Source organism: Planococcus citri, chromosome 3, assembly GCF_950023065.1.
Source record: "Planococcus citri chromosome 3, ihPlaCitr1.1, whole genome shotgun sequence".
NCBI classification, from domain to species: Eukaryota; Metazoa; Arthropoda; class Insecta; order Hemiptera; family Pseudococcidae; genus Planococcus; species Planococcus citri.
In genome coordinates this window covers 62440098-62455161 of record NC_088679.1, presented here as the reverse complement: position 1 = coordinate 62455161, position 15064 = coordinate 62440098, and the positions used below count along the sequence as shown (strand labels likewise).

Sequence of the window (15064 nt, the reverse complement as noted above, 5' to 3'; positions counted from 1 at the left end):
TCAAGCATGCTGAAACAGCTGTTTCCAAAGTTGAAGTCATTGTTTCGAAAATCAGCGATTTGATTTCAAATCTCGAGAATCTTTTTTGACATACAACTCATCGAGAATATCAATAAGCACCACATCGTCGATTTTTCCAGATAAATTTCAAATAATCTATGGGAAGAACTTACTAATTGACTATAAATTAGTGAGAAATATGTAAATTAATATTCAATTTATTATTTAGAGGATGTTTTGGGGTGACAGACAAAAGTGACCACCATGAATAATTGATGATTGAATCAAGTGTTCTTGATACATCAAGCAGATTTGGGTAATTATTTGAATTCAAAAGTTTTACAATATTATAGATGAATAAAAGCAATTAAGCTAATTCTATTCTTCTTCTATTTTTTCTCAAATGAAACAGTGACATATCATCAATTCAGGAAAGTTGCAGTAGTGTATTACAATCTGACCAAGAAAGAACTTTATACATTGACAATGAGTGAGTATAATCATTATATGTAGCTGTAAAAATATGATTTATCAAAATTATACTGATACTATTTTTTTCTTTTATGTAATACCTATGAAGTAAAAGTTATGTGGGAGGACTATCAGATGTTCCAGCAATGAATAATATATCCTAGAAATCAATGGGAAGCCAATCTGAAACAGGCACAAAGGAAGTGATCTCCGACTCCTGGTAAGAAAATTTTTTATTATTAGGGAATTTTTGTGCAAAAAACGAGATTTTGACAATTCTAAGTATAGCCAATAGTGTTATTTTTTGACAATTTCTGTCAAAAAACCTCAATTTTTAGGAAAGAGTAAGATTTTCCTGCAGTTTTTCTAAAATCAAAACTTGAAATTTTAGAAAAAGGCGAATAAACCAGCTGTCTGGTTGAATAGATTTAATATCGGCTAACTATTTGTTTGTTTCAATGTTTAGTTATGGTAAACCTTTCATAGGATCGCTAATTGAATTTTATTACATTTTCTTCCACCACAGAGAGACACCTACAGAAACTAGACCATCCTTGGGTCAAATAGGGAATGAATTGTGATCATATTTTTAAATTATAATTCTTTTCAAATGAAATTAAGTTAAAAATTAAATAATTAAATTACTGTAATCATTCATTTGTGTTTTGGTTCAAGTATCTCGATCATTTCCTTTATTACAATTAGTATAGTTATTCAAATTACCTAATACATAAACCTTGATGAGCTAACGTATTACCGCGAACCCGCGATATCATGGATATCCAATCATTGGATAATCATGTCTGTGCTTCTGATGACGACGAAGAAGAGAACAGCTGCAATTGCCTCGCTGAGGATCCATGTGTGAATCGGTTTTCATTATTATTATTTTTCATTACGATTGTTCAAATGAACATACTTTTTGCTATAATTTTTCAAATTTTTCCAATATAAAATATGTACGTTTTTTTTCTCAGAAAAACACACAAAAAAATTAAGCGTTCAAAACGCAATAAGTAACTCATTTTACTTTTCCTCTCCCTGCTAACCTAGGTGACCGAAATTTCGAAATTGAGAGGAAAGTTTGTTCGTGGTACCCTACCCCCTTCATTTGACACCAATTTTGAAACTTGACTCCCTCAAACATTCCCCTCTTTACCGTTTTTCCCGATCCCCCCCCCAAAAACAAAAATGGATTTATTGCGGTTTTCTGTCCACCTCCTTCTATAATCAAATTATTCAATTGGATTAGATCGTATTCCTTCCAATTTTACAGAAACAGAATCAAATTAATAATTTCAGGAGTGAATTTAAAACTAGACGTTAAAATGAAGATTATCTTTCGGTTACATATTCATGTACAGATAAAAGTATACATAATTTTAAGGTACTGTACAGTGTACAGCGAGCCTTACGACGGTATTACCCTGAGTGGCGTTGAAAGTATGTCGTCGTCTACGTATAAATAACGATATTTTGCTTTGATGATATCGTTATTAAGCCGACAGAGTTTCGTTTACGAGGAAATCAGTAGGTACAAATCGGATGGAATGCTTTTAACACTCTATGAGAGGTTTTGAAATTGTTGCTAAAACCGCCGCCTTTATGACCCTTTTCCTCGTAGGTATGGTCTCTTTGTTTGCGGTTTATTCTAAACTAGGTAGATATTTGAGAATTTGTTTTTCCTTCGCATAGAGTGAATGTTGTTTGAAGTTGTTGTATGCACGCGGAAGGAAAATTAACGATAAAATGAATATTTAAACGAGCCTCTCGTTAATTGAATGTTAGCTTGTCAAAAGGATGTTAAAAAAATACACCAGTCTGTGTGTTGAATACTTTCATAGGAACTCTTTTGGCTCGAGATTGTAGTTGATATTGTGGAAATTTATCAATTTCGTTGTTTCCCAAGAAGGACAGAAATGAGATAACGTGGCCAACTGCTCTATATCTTCATGTAAAATGAACATCAAGAGCCTCGCTTATCAGCTGCAGCAACCACAACCACTGATTTTCAGCATTAAATATCGCACCCTATTACTTCCTCTAGTTCCTTATCTTCTATGCTAAGCTGACACGATCCAGATTACGACGAGCGGAAAGCTGAAGATAGCGCTGCATCAAGGCTGGCTGAAGTTTACACCCAGTGAGTGGTAAAGAGTGAGTAAAAGTTAGGAAATGAAAAAAGTTACTGATAATCTTCTTGGGCGGAAAGTTGGCGCGTTTAACTTTATACAAGATTATGCGCTTTATATGGGATATTAAATTTTCACATCGTATTAGTCGATGGGTGAGAGATTTAATGAAAAATCACTTTTTCATCTTGTGCGGCGCTGACATGCGGTGGTGTGGTGTAGCGTAAAGTCGTATACGTATAAATGATACATTTTCGTAAGTATGCTTAATATGTGCAAGGAGAATCTATCGCTTAGGTTTCCTCCTCCTGTACTCCTGCTGCTTTTCCTATATCTGTATCTTTTGGCGCGAATCACGCGTATGCTAGCGTAAGGTAGAGCAGAGGGGGAACACACGTACTACCTAAAAATTTCATCGTCGAAGACGCTCAACCTCTTCTACCACTTTTAAAAGCATTTAGCTGTTAACAGCGTCGCTAAGCTTGATAATGAGATTCCAAGTGAAACGATCTGTGCGAACGAGTGGCAAATATAAGCGAAATTCCCATCCCCAAAATATGATCGACGTGGCGAAAACTACGAGTTTTCAATGAGGAGTGCTGAGGTATGCTTCGTTAGAAAGTGATGTGATAACCCTTTTTCACGTCGACTTAAAAGGGTATTTTTCAAATGAAAAATGGGCCAATACTACTAATCAGTAATTATCCATTGACACGAGAAGAATCATGTTCACAAGAGGACCAAAAAAAAAGTATCTCAACAAGAAATCGAGACTCCAAATTGAAAAAAAAAATCAATTGAAGTTCGCGAAAATTTTTTGATCCAACGTTTCAATTTCTGGTCAGAATTCGAATAATAAACATGAGAGGTACATACTTTTTCAGTTCTTCTTATTTTTAAATATCTTGTTTGAAAATCAGTACTCACCTGAAACAAAGAAAAAAAAATCATCTTTTAATTATTGATAGTTAAAATTACAAAGTGCACAAGGCATAATGGAATTATTCCAAATTTCACTTCACAGATGAATACAAAAAAATCACAACTTTCGGGTGCCTGAAAAAATTCAAAATACGTTTTTAAAACTTGAATTTTGAAAAATTTGTAACACGTGAAAATTCGTTGTCTCCTTTCTTTTTCCATCTCTCTCAAAAAAGAAAATTTCCTCTCGGCAGAAATTCCACATCCAAAATTTTAGCGGTAGCATTAGAATAAAAATGCACGTATCAGTCAAGGGATGTAAACAAAAAAAAAATACCAAGGATTGTCTTCCGTATACATGCATGTAAAACCGAGGTTTTAAAATTAAAAAAGCCCATATTCAAACAAACGTCACACACGAACGAGGAAAGGTTTTTATTTGAAAAAATTCTATTATTTAACTGACGTCAAGTAGCGGGTTTATTCTGGCGTTAACACGGAGCTTTTGCTATTTTTTTCCTCGTGTTTTGGTTTATTTTTTTAATAAATCGAGTTAGAGAAGACGGAAGAGATAAGGGTAAAAGGAGGAGGAGGTATTGGCATGCGACGTTTACAAATCCTGTATTCGCGCTCATTTGATGAAATAATGAGATAATGTCTTCGGTGCATAGTAGAATTAATTAAACCGAGATTAACTCTTTTGTTTTAGTAAATCTTAACCCGAGATTTTCCACATTTATAAGACTTGTTTAAAGCTACCCTTTTTGTGAAGGCTGTGTGACGTGTACTAAATTCTTGTTCGTACACACTCTTGCAGACGAAGTTATTATATGAGCTATGAGCTCTTTTTGCTTCTCACTGGTATGTAGGTCGAAAAATTATTTGATATTCTCAAAAGGACAAATTTTCATAATTTGAAAAAAAAAATTGGAGCACATAGAAAGTCACTCAGAAATTTTTTCAGCTCCAGATGTGTGCTACTGGAGGGAAAATATGGGTCTTTAGAGGGGCATTTTCGAAAAAATTGTTTTTTTTTTCGTTCTACTCCCAACCCAACCTGTTTTGGAGAAAATGGAGATAGTATTTTTGAGATTCTGTGTCGAACTAGGCCATTGCTATCAAAATCCAAGACTATTCAGGGTTTTATTGAACAATTGAAAATTTTCAAATTGCTTTATTTTCGGGTAAATTTGTGAATAAAAATTTTTTGTTCTGAAATATTTCACATTAATCAAGCCAAAATATGGAAAGTGATCATTTATGAAACTGGAAGAATATTTTAAGAATGCAGTGGTGCCAATTGAGAAGTTAAATGGAAAAGGGGCCTTTCTCGATTTTTTTTGTTTTTTCTAATTCATACTGAATGGGTCTAAAATTTTCCTTTTCACCAATTCCACCATGTTCAGTGATAACTTATAGAAAAAAAATAAATTAAAAAATGTTTGCTCATGGAAAAAATTTGTAGGTCTATTTGTAAAAATCAGAACTGAAGAAAAAAATTGACGAAAGCCCTTTTTCCGTTCAACTCCTCAATTTCTTGTTCATTTTTCTCGAATTTCAAAACCCCAAAAAATTTTGACAAGTTTTCGGCCATTTCTTTTGATTTTTTGATATTTGCAATAACGGCCAAGAAATTCGTACCACTGCATTCCAAAATATATCCTGAGTTTCAGAAATGACATCTTTAGAAATTTTCCATCGATTAATGTGAAATATTTCAGAAGAAAAAAATTTTAAAACACGAATTTACCCAAAAATGAGCAATTTACAAATTTTCAACTGCTCAGTAGAACCATAAAAGTGGTTTTGTATTTTGATGGCAGTGGCCTAGGTCAACGTAGAATTTCCAATACTATCTTTTGGAATTGATCCATTTTTCCAAAAACAGTTGGGTAGAGGCTACAGCGAAAAAACTTACGATTTTTTTGAAAATGCTCCTAATTTGAAAACTCATATCTCACCTTCTGAGGCACCCACGTAGCTAAAATTCTCACCGATTTCAACTCACTCAAAATGAAGGTTTCCACTGAATTAGATAAAAATCCTCCCAACATTTTTTGCGATCCACCCTATCGTAAATTGTACGAGGTTTTACAAAAAATTCAGCTTATTCGATGATTTTCGACAATGACATGCAAGAGAATTTTTCAAGCATCGATTCACAAAACTGACCATTTTCATCATCTGCATACGACAATCAAAATTCAAGATCCATTCAAACTCATCACAAAATCACACCACCACTGAACCCCAGATAATCCAGGAACCAATCTTACTAAAACCTTTTTTTCTTCTCTTTTCTATTAAATATTTCTTAACACCAGTCCATTTACATTTCCCGTATTTAGAAAAAAAAAGCTGGCTAAAAACTTCACCGAAGAGAATTAATTTCGACGCGAAGAGAGAAAAAAAATGCTATTTTCAATTTAAAATTACGAGAATATTCCCATCTCCGAGTTTCAAATAATTTCAAACATCTCCGGGTTAGATTAAAATTCCCCCGTATACGTAGACTTCAAACTACTACACAACGGCGAGGATAATTGTAACGACATAAAAGGGACAACTTTTATCCGAGTAATAAAATGATGAAGAGCGAAAAAAAATCCGGCACTTTTTTCCAGGAGCGAAAAAAAAAACCCCGACGCTTGAAATTCATACGATCCAGGAAGGAGGAGAAGTGCGATATCAAGACGTATTACTCTACTCTATCATCGCCATATACCGGCCACGTCACGTAGCACCAAGTAAAGTACTACCTACATTCGAATCTCGTGTAATTTATAAAACATCAAAGCGAACAGACGAGGTAAATTTCATAATTATTTTATTGTCGTCAAAAGAAAATCTTTTTAAAGGCAAAATATACCCACAGGAAATACACTTTTATGCAAATGGTACCATCGTTCATTCAACTCCCTCCATCGTAGTAGGTAGGCCATAATTACACTATACACAATTTCCAGTGTGTTAATTCATTCGAAAAAAAAATTTCCACCACGATTCAAACTTGCCTAAAAACTCAGATCGTAAATTTTTCGCGAAAAATTACCCACCCTAAAGAAATAAACGGAAAAAATCCAAACTCGTATCGCGGTAATAAAATACTTTACGATCCGGAATACATTTTAGAAGTCGAGCTGTACAAAACACACACACACAAAGCGATATACATTTCAAAATTACCTCTTCTCTTCGGCGGTGTTAATTCCGTTTGAAAAATTTAATTTATTCCAAAGGCGAAAAATTCCTCTCGTTTTTGGTTTCTTTTGCCAACGTGCTGGGCCAATAAATCGCGAATATTATACCATCTCACGCGAACTCGAACCTTTGTTGTTTTTTCGCTTCGAGTCAAAACACACCGCGATATTTTTACGTTTTCAACAATTAACCCTTTCAACAAAAATAACAACAATATTCGTCGAATACAAAAAAAAACACGCGCAATTACATACAAATGTACGTCTAGTTTACGTAATATAGGCTACGTACACCACAGACCGCAAAAGTAGCTGCTATCGCGAGAAATGAGAAATACGTACTGTGAGTTTTCACGTTTTTCACCACTCGGCATACCTACCTAGTAGTACAACAAACTACACAAACCCTTCTTCTCTCGCTTGTACTACGCTCTCGTCTCGGAAAATCCTCTTTTGCCCACTTCTATCCAGCACCCTATGTACTTCAAAATTCCAGAAATCAGTGTTGCCCTTTCGTATGTGTAATTTACGTATGCTCGTATGTACTCGTAACGACGCTGTCATACGTACATTTTACCGACGCGATGTCGAGGTTCGCGAGGTGTCTTCAACTGCCTTTCCATCTCGTTACACAAGTCTTCTTTCTCACACGAAACGTTTTTTTTTTCAAGGTACATGTGCATGTACACAGCACAGTTCTGCTCGATAATATTTTTTTTCTTTTTTTCTCCTCGTCCTATCCAGCAATGGATTATGACAGGTAAATATAACGAAATGAATGTACCTACATATGTAGCAAAGAAGGAACACGTTGCCGTCAGTTTACTGGGAATGCAAATTGTAAATATGTACATAGGAGAAAAATATCCACACATATGCAGCAACAGCTCGAACTCAGGCACAGCACATAGATACATCTGTTTTAAAGATGGTTTCGTTGAAGAACGATCCGGCCATTTCATCCTTCAATACGATGCATAAAACACAAGACTATAATGAATAGTTCATTACAAACTCGTCGAGTTTTCTGAAGGGAAAAAACTACAGCAATGATGGTAACTACATATAATACAGTCTCTCAATATTGTTTTTCCCAACATTTGGTTTTCATTTCCCGTTGGTATTGTAGGGGAGCCATTTGATGGCGATTACAACATTGGATTTCAAAGATCTTATTACTCAACAACTGTAGAGTCTAATTGAAAAAAAATATCAACGAAGATGAGTGAAAATTTGTTCATAAAACGATTTATGCGCTGGAGGCCTAATTGGCTCTTGAAAAAATTTCATCAATCGAACTACTCACAAGGGAAATATTCCAACCCAGCCGACACAAAAATCTATCCAGAAAAGAATTGAAAGAGGACCTCAAAATACAACAGCAGCAAAAATTTCAAGAATTGAAATAAAATTCATTTCTCAATTTTTGTCGAATCTTTCAAAAATTTAAAGGCCAATTTCGTATGAAAAAAATCGAAATTTGATCAAATTGATATGTATTATCGTCGTCGTCGTGGTTCCTTGTCCTTTACAGGACATTGGAAATCGCATTTTTGTGGTACCCTTACAGGGTGAGGCGAATGCCTCTAAAATTTGATTTTTATCATATTTTCGACCTCCTGCGTCTCCAGACTAGTGGATTTTCAGGTTCTCCAGTTTTCCAAAAAAAAAAAAAAAAAAAAAAAAACGCTTTAAGTAGAGTGGAAGTACAAATTCGGCACATGATGAACTCAGATTTACCATATTTGAGACCCTTTCGATCGACTCAGACACATATTTTCAAAATCTTTCTGAACCAGTTCTAATGCAAAATTTTCTCCAGCAGTTCACATGATCAGAGATTGGCGTTAAAATTTCATTTTCAACAGCGTTTTTTTTTTTTTTTAAACTGTAAAACTCGAAAATCAGGGTGTCTACCGGGATTTTTTAGCCGAAAATCACTACCTTTTCACTACCTTTAAAAAAAAATCACTACCTTCCAAAATATTTTTACGCCCCTCCCCACACGAACGGTTTTTCATTTTCTTTTTTTTTTGGTTTGAACTTTGCAATTTTTTACAGAGGAGTAAGTACACGTTTTCATCAATTTGAAATCAATTCAATGATTTTATAACCATTAAAATGAGCGAACTCGAAAAATTGACAAATCAGCTATTTCGAGAATAAAATTCTTTCAAATATGAAAGATGAAGGATTTTTTAAAATTTCTAGCAGTGATTTTTCAGGGTGTCAAGTGCAACAAAATTTCAAAATGAAAAATCAGGACTTGAGCAGGACATATTTTTCAAACACTTGGGATTTTTCATGAGGGGGAGGGGGTGGACGAGGCAAAATTTTACATTGACATTTTTCGCTTTTCCAATATCTTCAAACATCTCAAGATTTTTTTCAAGCAAGCGGATGTCGAGAAGATAATTTTGCCATTTCAATTTTTTATTTCATTTTCACTTTTAAGGTTCTTGTTATACTGTAATAAAATTGGGCGAATAAAGAACTTTTTTCAAAATAAAAAAAAAAAAAAAATAATGGAAAATTTGAACAACCTTTGGAAAAAAGATACCAATTTTACGAAAAAGTTCGAGGGGTATAAAAACGTTGTTTACTTGGATAATAAATGAAAAAGTTCATTATTTTTGCTTCAAAATTTTAAAACCGGAATTATTATTTTTAAAAAAATCCAAACTTGAAAAAAAAGCAAACGAGCTCGAGTGAAGCGAGACCAAGAAAGCTTTCAAAAATTCATGTTTCAAGAAGCAAAAAAAAAAGTTTTTTTATGGAGGAAGGGAGTATTTTTCTGATTGAAACTTCGAACATTTCTTGAATTTGAACAATACGTTTTTTATATCGAAAAAGAAGAGCAAATAGCCCGAGCGAAGCAAGGGCAAAAGCTTTCAAAAATATGTAATTCAAGTTCTAAAAAAGTCAACACATATGACCCATTTTTTACAAATTTTTTCTTGTGTGGAAAATCGGATTTTCCGTTTTTTTTCATTTTTCTCTACTTTTTTACTACTTTCACTACCGACTTTCAAAATCACTATACTTTTTCACTACTTTCACTACCTGGTAGACACCCTGAAAATCCGCCGAAGGCTCCATGAATGATTCGAAATAATCACCAATTGACTCTGATGGTTGAAGATAGGCTACTAGCCAAATTTTCAAGTTATTTAACGGATTTTTTTCACAACTTTCTTGCTACTTTTATCACTATTTTTTTGAATCAAATTTTCAGAAACCTCTCCACTAAACCTCTCCTCACCCCCCCCCCCCACTATTACAAATTACAAAATCAAATTTTTCACAGGGAAATTTAAAAAAAAATTGTAATTGGAAGAAAATATTATTTGAAGGTTTTTGTTGCGCGTTTGAATTTTTTCATTTTTTTTTACTAATTATTTGACTAAATTCACTACTTTTCAACTAATTTCACTACCTGTTAGATATCCTGAATTTTGAATTTTCTCATGAGAAAAAAGCCAAATTCGTATTTTTGAAAATTCACCAAAAATCGAAAAATGTATTTCAAGAACCTGAAATTTTTGCTGGAGGTGTACTTCGAGGTTCTCTTTCAATCCCTCTTGCCTGGAATACAATAATTTTTCACCCCGATTAGGATACTTCTTTCGTCAGTCATCGAGAATTCATTGTACTGCAGCTACAAAATGATATCTATGAAACAGGAAGTTTCTATCTAATTCTTTAGCGATTCGTTTTCAGGCCAGAGTAAAAACTATTGTGTTGTGTTGACATTATTGAATTTTTGTGGGCAAAACAATGAGTTTTTCCTGTTAAAGAACACAACTATACGTGCCAGCAGGATTGATGGAGCATTTAGCCGGACTGAACGAGAAATGAAAAAACTCGTCAAACAATCTTGAAACCAATCCCAATGAAATGACCAATTATTCACACTACTTTCCAATATCTTACATTCAAATTTGCAAACAAGTGGCAGTTATTCGAAAATTTACATCAATTTGAAGTACTATTCTAACACTTTATGCTATGGCATCAAAAAAAAAAACATTCAAAATATGTAATGGGTCAATTGAAAATGTTTTTAGTAGTTTTTAGTATCTCAGGTGGCAATCTATTGAAGTATTACACATTACTTATCTTGTTTTCTCGACTGAAATATTTTCGCAAGCGGAAATGAATCATACAAAATGATAAAATGATAGGTAGATTATGTTTGGTTAGTACAACTCTTCTTGTCATCAATCAGCACCGCTGATTTTATTTTTTCTAAGCACCTATAGCCAGGTGAGCAAAGGATTTTCGATATCTGATTACAAAGCTGTGACAAGGAAACTTACCAACGTGTCCACCACTGATTTAAACGGGACCATGAGTTTCGAAATAAAAGAGCATGGTCTGAAACAATCAAACTGAAATTCCAGCTGCCCAAATTGATTTTTCGACTTTCGGTGAATTTAGTACTGATACCTACTAATATCACTCTCCAGAACCGAGTTTTACTAATTTAGCCATTCTGGATACCTCAATGCAATTTTCAAATTTCTCCAGTATTCTCAAAATTCCTTCAGAAAGGGTGGAAATTAATTCGGGTGGCTATAAAATCGACTTGTGACTTATACTTGATCGGTTTAAACAGTTTATATTCATATTTGAGGCGATTTACAGGCCGACATACTTGATGAATCTGCCTGGAAATTGGCTGAAATGAAGATAAACTCTTCAAACGGATCTAGAATGACTCAAAACTCGATTTTTTGCTGCTTAAATTAATTTTCACACGTTTTTGAAAAATTTCGAAATTTTGGTGAAATCGAAAACCACGCTGGGGCTTGAAATTATGGATTTGAATTGAGCGGAGGAAGGGGATTTCTCACGAATAAAAAATTTTATATTTCTTGCTTTTCATCTATTGTAAATTATTTTCAATATCCTAATTAATTGAGGCTGTATTAATTAAACAATTTTGCAAACGAAAAATACATAATAGCTCATTTACGTATCATTCGAGTGTTTACGTAACCAAACAGAAAGGAGGGATCGTCGTAAATACGAGTTCGTTTTAATTTGAAAATAAATCTGTCTAGATTGACATTCATAATGTCGGCGTGTCAGTATCCACGGAAATCATCTATGAAAGTTCCCATCGATAGCTTTCCGTTTTTTACTACGCACGTTAACCCTCCTTTTTTTAATATTATTTTTATTATTATTGTTGCTGACTTGCGAAAGCTATACGATACTGGTGCGAGTGCGTATTATAGGGAGCTCTCTTCAGTCTCCTCTCTTCGTCTACGCGAAGCTCATAAAGTGGAAGTTTTGTTTGACGACTGTTTTGTGAATGACAGTATTACGCCGGAAAGTACTCACGTCAGCCGATTGAGTGCTACAAGCAGCGTGTTCTCAAGTGCGCGTATCGTATACAAGTACCTAGTCCTACGTCGTCGTCGTTATATGTACCTATCTACTTCTACCTACGTGTACGAAAATGTGTCGAAAAAAAAATCGAATTTTATGAAAGCTCCGGTAAATGAACAAGTAGGTAGCGCGATAGTTTCTACGATGGGAGTAGGCGCTTTTCAAGTGGAATTTTAGTGTTGATGATGAAAATTTGAATACAAGACTACTCGTTTAATGGGCCCAAAATAATCCGAAAAAAATTCGCCTCTGATGAACCGATCATTTCATCTGGCGTCAAAGAAGAAGATCTCCATTAATATCGTATACGAATTTCACGAAAATGTCACGCTTTTCGACAGCTAATCTGCTCCAGTTAGCAGTAGGTGTGCGATGACAGGCGACATGCCGTTTAAAAATACCTCTTAGTATGCGTTTCCTGTTTTATATGAAATATTTCAAAAATTAAACATAATTTTGACGTCGACTCGTTCGAAAATGTTGGAATTGTGCTGTTCTGTCGAAAGTATAAGCATGGAAAAAAATTCCAAGCTGGTTGCTCTTTTTGAGAGTTGGAATTTTTGAAATGTTTTCGTTTTCTGTGATTGTGCATGTTACATTTGTACGAGGAGGAAAAGCTCAGGCAACCAAAAACCCTTCATTTTCGAATTTTTTTCTTGCTTTGGTTTCGTTTTTTTTCCACTGTAAAAAAAAAGAAGAATATAAAATTGAGAAGAACGCTCAATTTTTACAAAAATTAAGCCAAAAATGTTTGCAGAAGTGGTCGAATCCAAATCTTGGCAATTTCTTCGGACAAGTAGATTTAGGATAGGGGGGGGGGGTGAGTTGATGAGTAATAAAGAATAACAATCGGTAACTCAACAACATCGCTGAAAACATTCGCAAAATGCGAATTTTCAAAAAAATTTCCACTCCTTAAGAATCATTGGTAAACGAGTAGGTAAGGCAAATTCAATGCACATCAATACCTACCCGTTTCGAATGAAACTTTGAAATGAAAACGATTCGAAAGAAAGCACGAAATCTAAAGATAAAAGAAACAAGAGTACGAGAGAATATGACGTCTTGAAATACTCGTCGTCGAGTCCTTTCATGTATGGCGATAAAGCTTCACAAAAGAGAGTAAGAACAATTCGTCGCGTATACGTAGCACGATAAATGGGTGAAATGGGAAATAAAGCCAGAAACGGAGTGAAGGGGGCGGAGAAATAAGGCAGATAATTTAATTAAATTCTGAAACGATGCTCTAAGTGCTATTAGATAAGATAGCGTCGCACTGCAGCCGTATGCTGGAAAATGGAGAAATCTGGCCATAGGCACGTGCGACTTTAATGAACGTTAGTTGATAAACTTATGTAAACTATGTTGTTGTTGCTCTTGTGGTAAAGTTTTATCCATTTGACGATGTGTTTTGTACGTACAATTTTGTTTCGTGCAGTAAATCGCGTCGTATTGTGTATGACTTTTGGATTATAAGGTTTGGAGTCTTGGTTATAGTACTATAAGTAAGCTTTTGTTATGTGCTCGTCCGAGAGGATTGTATTTATTAGAGTTATGAATATGATAGATACGATACCAATGAACAGAAAAACAAATGAAATCTACGCTGAACAAGATAATTCGAAAGTTCCAAAAGCTGTGAAATTTTCACATCGAAAGTTGTCTTGTACACAATATTTGCACCGAATGATTTGTTCTCATTCATAATTTCCCAAAATCATCTTCATATTCGATTCACTTCACTTCACTTCCCTAACCCTATGTTTACAATAAATCAAATCGGTTGAGTTGAGAAATCTTCAATTCAAAATTAGGTATACGAGCCTCCGTCCATGAATCAAATTTTTCCAAAAAAGCAGACAGAAATAATTTCACTCGTCACACATTATGTAATTCTCAGCTGGAAAAAATCACCCATCAACTTAGATAAGAAAAAGCCCTAAATACTTCGTCTCCTTTTCGAACCGTCGTTGAAAAATTTATCACGATTCGAAATAAAGAGCACAAAGAGAACAAGATGCTCGACAGAGAGAAAAAACGAACGAAATGAGAAAGAAAGAGGAAAGAAAAACAACCTACTACGATAAGATTTTCAAATAAAGGCCAAAATTAAAAGCGTTTTTCACCTTTAAACCATGTCAGTTTTTATAAAACACGAAATAATTTCTCAAACGTACAACTATACGGCGACGTTTAGAGAAAAAAAATGGCCCGAGCGGCGACAACACTGTAACAACGAAAAATTATAATTTCGCGAGTAAAAATTAAACTACACAGGCGAAAAGTTTGGCGTAGGTTTTTTTTTCACATTTTGAAAAAAACACAAGGGTGACGAGGCAGCAGGGGAACTTTTTCTTCCATGTCTGGCGTCGTCGCTGTGCTCGCTCACCGGGGGCACGAACGACGACGGTTGTCATCTAGAATGGGGAACGCTGGAACACGTTGACAGTTAGGGAAATTTGCGACCAATGGGAATGAAAGTTAAATTTAATTTCCTTTTTCTGATCAGACTTGAGAAAAACCAACTACAAGGTCTGCAAGAATATCGACTACTTAGCCCTAAACGGAAAGAAATATTTTTAAAAGCTATTCTCCTTCATTTTCACGATGTAGGAGTGAAATTTATGGAGTGTGTTTTTTCCAGTAGGATGATTCTGGTAGTCCGCCGATGGAGACTATGGAATTAAACTGCGAATAGGTTCATTATTCGAAGACATGATATTATTTGGGTCCATAACTTTCTTTACCTTTAAACTAAAGCATGGTGTCTACTAAATCAGAAAAAACAAAAAAAAACAAATTCACAAACCAAATATAACGGCTGTAGGTGAGTTGATTCCCGTTTGATTTTTTTTTAAATGAAAGTGTCCGAATTGATTCCCACTTTTTATTTTCGAGTGTACGAATTGATTCCCACTTTTTATTTTCGAGTGTATGAATTGA

At 34.5% G+C, this 15064-nt stretch overlaps 1 protein-coding gene across 3 annotated transcripts in view; it reads right to left on the bottom strand.

Annotated features, from left to right (window-relative positions):
* The window catches only part of sfl (N-deacetylase and N-sulfotransferase sfl), a 169767-nt gene that overhangs the window by 143862 nt on the left and 10841 nt on the right, over nucleotides 1-15064 (bottom strand). Inside the window, exon 1 of one of the 3 annotated variants that reach the window (XM_065359067.1) lies at nucleotides 6711-7079. The exons of the other annotated variants lie outside the window; for them this stretch is intronic. The gene's annotated coding sequence lies outside the window, so the exon portion shown is untranslated. Of the gene's footprint in view, nucleotides 1-6710; nucleotides 7080-15064 lie in introns of those variants that run through there. 3 annotated transcript variants of the gene reach the window in all.